The following is a 4,873-nucleotide window of genomic DNA, read 5'->3' on the forward strand; positions in this document are numbered from 1 at the left end:
TAAAAAATTGCAATAATGTATTGATTAATGGACCTAAATTTAGTTTAATGAGAGCCTAAATATTTTATTAGACTAGACGAAATTTCTCTAAATCAATGACCCAACTCAGTCCAACCTGATTCCTATGAGTTTAATTGGGTTAGTTTTTAGAAATACCATAGGTTATGCTGTGTTTAAAATCTCTTCACTTAAGAAGGTTGGGTCAGGTTGAAAAATCCCAAAAATAAACTCAACCCAACCCCATGCTCACCCTAAGATCAAGGTTTTCAGACCTAGACCGTTCATTGAACCATAAAAGGGAGAGGTTCAAGATTTTTGATATCGAACCGAGGTTGAACCGAGGTCAAACCGTGATGACGTCATAATTAATTAAAGCCTAAATTTAGATATTAAATTTATAAAACTAGAAAAATTGACTAATATATCTATATATGTGAGGAAATTTAAAGATTTCAAGCATATAATTAAAATAAATAAATAAGAAAGTTAATAAAAAATTCGGTTCTTTATGCTTAAAAAACCGGTTTTCATCCGATTCTCGATTTTCATGGAGTCTGGTCCGGGTCTGAAAACCTTGCCTAAGATAACAAAGCCATGACGAGTGAGAGTGGTGGCCAGAGTTTAGGGTTTGATGATGAATAGGTTGATTTGGGTACACAATCACGCCTTTGTGGGTTCTTTGGACAGTTATAGTTCTTTTAAATTTGTGATTTGGGGTAATGGCAATGGAGTTTCATATGTGATTTTGGTGGGTATGATACATGATTTGAGCGCCATTTGTGTGTGTGTGTGTGTGTGTTTTTGTGTGTGTGTGTGTGTGTGTGTGTGTGAATAGCCAAGCTTGTTTGTTTAGTTTCAATGGAATGCCAAAAATGATTACCTGGAAAATCCCAAAAAAAAATGTCTAGCATAAGATTGGATGCTTCTAATTCAAAAAGTTTGGAATTTTTTTTGAGCTTGTCATATTTCTTTTTTTAGTAAAAAATAATAGAATACTTAAAAATAATAATACTAGTGTTTTAAATCAGATTATGAAATTAAAATTAAAAAATGTGGAATACTACATATTTTTCTAATATCTACCTATAAATAGTGTCAATACAATTATGACTTGGAAAAGAGAAAAAAGTTATGAGGGACCATCCGATCACTCAGTCGAGTGCTTATGAGTTCTTCAAAGTCAAACAATCCCACATTTTGAATTCTTAACACACAGTGTAGTCAAACTCAAAGGCTCAAAGCCAATGTATCTTCTATTTTTGACCTTTGAACACTTTGAGAGAAAGAGAGAGAAGCTCTTGGTCTGTTGGTCATACTTTTCACCCCATTATCCCCCGCCCCCTAAAGTAGGACTTTATGAGTCCACAAATTAGCTATAAGCATACGTCTCGTCTCTTCTTTTATTTAATTTAATTTAATTTTTATTTTTACTTTTGTTGGATATTGAGTATATATAATAAAAGTATTAATAGATTACTAATTGCGGATTATACTGCAACCAATTACGTTTTGAAACTAAGTAAGTGGAGTTTATGATTTTCAAAGTTTCATTGACTCAAACTTAATTGGTTGCTTTGAGAATTAGAGCTAATGGAGAAAGGTATATGTGAGCAAAAGAGCCCCGTGACAAAAAATATTGTTTTGCTAATCTAGCTGTCCACTAAAAAAGAGAAGCAAATAATAACATGTTAGTAATGTTAGGGAAATAATTTATTCCACATCCTTTTTTTAAAAAAAAGCTATAATTGAAAATTGAAATATCACTTTTATATGGGCCTATTAGTGACACAAATATGTTATGTTTCAATCATAGAACTAGTTTCAAAGTACAATTTTTTAAACAAGCTAGTTTTTTAAAAAACTGAAAAGTAAGCTTACTGAATAAGCACACAATAAACCACATCAACCGTAATGAAAAATTTTGTATTGTAAACTTATTGATAACTTATTAATATTTTAATAAAGTATACTTTTGGATTTTTGCCTTCAAAGTTTAGGATTGTTTTCATTTTAGCCTTTCATGTTTGATTCTTTTTTTTTTTTTTTCATATTAAAAACCTTCTCCTCTCTCCTCGTGTGTGTATTAAAAATACTTAGTATTCTCAAAAGAAAAAATAATGTGTTAATCTCACATTGAAAAATGAGTGTGAGTAAAAAAGATTTAAAACATGTGCTATGTATTTAAGAGTTAGACCATTTTGGACATAAGCCATTGTAAATTTCTTTAAAAAAAACTTTATTCTCTCTCTTTGTGTGTGTGTATTAAAAATACTTAGTATTCTAAAAAAAAAAAATTCATTCCATTAATTTATGTTAATAATCTAAAAATTAAGTGCAAGATATATTATGTCCATTAAGCTACATCACCCATATAATGTTAGATGCCATTGGCTTACTAACGGGAATGGATTGTAGGAGCAATATAAAAATAGAATCAAATATAATGGGCTAAAAATAGAAATTTTGAAACATAAAAGGCTAGAATGGGAAAAAAAAAAAAACTTTAAGATCCAAAAGTGCACTTTACATTCTGCTTATTTTGAAAAATTATTTATCATTTTTGGGTGTTTGTTTGTAAGTAAAATGTGGTCAAATTAACTTGTAAAATTCTTTATAAACACTTGTAAAATGTTTTATCTTTAAAAATTTGGTAAAACATTTTACAAAAATACACAGAGTGACTTCCTCTGCCCCTATCTAGTGCCTAGATCGTTGGTTTGATGGGTTAGGTAGTTAGAGTCGACGACTTGAGATGTCTTTTTTACGTGAACAGTGCTGACTATCTAGTAATTGAAGAAGTCGTTTCGGCAATGTCAGCAATTCAGTCACTAGAGACATTGTTGTAGCGATGATCGCCAACAGTTTGGTCACTAGAGACATAGCTTCAAAGATTCAGTCGCCGAAGCCCTTGTTTTGGCTGTCGGTTTTGGTCACAGGACCTCTGACACTAGATGCTTTGAAATTTTACTTAAAATATTTTGTTACTTCAAAAAAAAAAAAAAAAAAAAATTTTTTTTTTTTTTTGCTAATATTATTAGCATAAATATTTGTACAATTGAAGTTCATACTACATGTCAAATCACCATCATCAATCTCCACTTAATTTTTGTAAATAAGGATGGATTAAGGTTTTTGCTTTTGGTTTTTTTTTTTCTTTTTTTCTTTTTTTAACTCCCCTTATAATCCCTAATGTGTAGGGGTGGCAAAATTGGATACGAACTGTAAACTCGACATGACACGACACAAAATTAGCAGATTATGGGTTAAAGTTTAATGGGTTCATGTTAGGGCTGTCCAGACAACCCACATATCCGACCCACCGACCAAACTGACCAGACCAGAACCATCCGCCGCCTGATTCGACTACTCCGGCAATTAGCGGTAGGTCCTTACTTTTCAAAACCGATTCTAGCGGATCGGGTGCGGGTCTCTTCCTCCAATACCCAAGCCACTCGACCCGATCGCCATATAAATAGGTTTAAAGGTCTGAAGTTTGTTACTTTCAATTCTTACTCTCGCTCTCTTCTCTCAATCTCATGATCTCTGCTACCTTTCACCAATCCTGCTCGTCGTCGATTCTGCCTCTCCATTGTCAATCTATGCACTTCGTCGTTGACCTTCGCTTTTTGTCCGCAAGTCCTAGCTCGTCTTCGCCTCCATCTCTCAAATTCAATCTTTCTATTTCATCTCTTAGGTTCGTTTATCTGTGGATTTGTGGATCTGCTCTTTGGGTTTGTAGATCTTCTCTTTGGGTTGTAGATCTATTGATTTTGTTCTTCAGGAATCAAACTTGTACTTAATCTTTGTATTTCTGTTGAAATCAAAGCCGACCGCCGTCCGATCCAACTTGACCAGTGGCTTTTCGCAGTCAATGGCAGGTTTGAAATTTCTCCACTTGATCTAATCGAGTCAGTTGTGGGTTGGGTACAAACCCGACCTAGATCGACTCGTGGACAGGCCTAGTTCATGTCATATTTGGGTTGACACAATGAATCCGTTTGATAAATGGGTTGGGTTAGAGTTCAACCTATGGAACTCATTTAACCTGTCTGACTCGTTTAATTGAATGAAATTTTACCAATATACCATTCGAACCTTAGGTATATAAACTTATTAGTTGTTATACTTTATTTTCTTTAACATATTGTGATTGATTATTTATGATATTGAGATATGCTTTAATTTTGAATGATTATTTGTGATGCAATTACTTATTAGTTCTGAATTTTATATTTAAAATATTTATTTGCTTATTTTTTATAAATGTTTTTCTTTATTTTGATAAAATCAGATAAACAAGTCAACACGACTGACTCGTTTAATAAATGAATCGTGTTAGGGTTGAAGAATTTTGACTAATTTAATAAATATGTCATATTAGTATTGACCTATATAGTCAGATACGTATGAATTGACATGGCAAAAATTCGACACGTAAATACGAATCTACTCATATGCAAAATAAAATGTGAACAAGTATGAAAATGCATTTGCCACGCGTTAAAACAAGAGGGTCTCTGTCGACCAGGATGGTGTCCATGAAAATTGAGGGAGCAAATAGTGGCATAACTGTCATTTCAGCTTGCCAATAAAGGGACAAAGTTGTTGCAAAGATACGTGAACGGTAATAAATGCAGAAAGTTGAGACTCTCTCTTTCTCTCTCTAACTTTCTCTCTCAGCTTTCAATGTTTTCAAACTTTCACTTTTTAAATTTCGGTCACCGGAAAAGGAAAGGACTAAGTTTCACGCGTCAGCTTTTTTCTCTATAATTATATCAAATCTCATCTCTGCCTCTTGGTCTCTCTCCTCTCTCATGCAATAAATTTCCTATTTATCGCGATAAAATGATTACCCACCTTAATCACTTTTTAG

Source organism: Quercus suber, unplaced genomic scaffold (genome assembly GCF_002906115.3).
Source record: "Quercus suber isolate HL8 unplaced genomic scaffold, Cork oak 2.0 scaffold_1105, whole genome shotgun sequence".
In the NCBI taxonomy this organism is placed as follows: Eukaryota; Viridiplantae; Streptophyta; class Magnoliopsida; order Fagales; family Fagaceae; genus Quercus; species Quercus suber.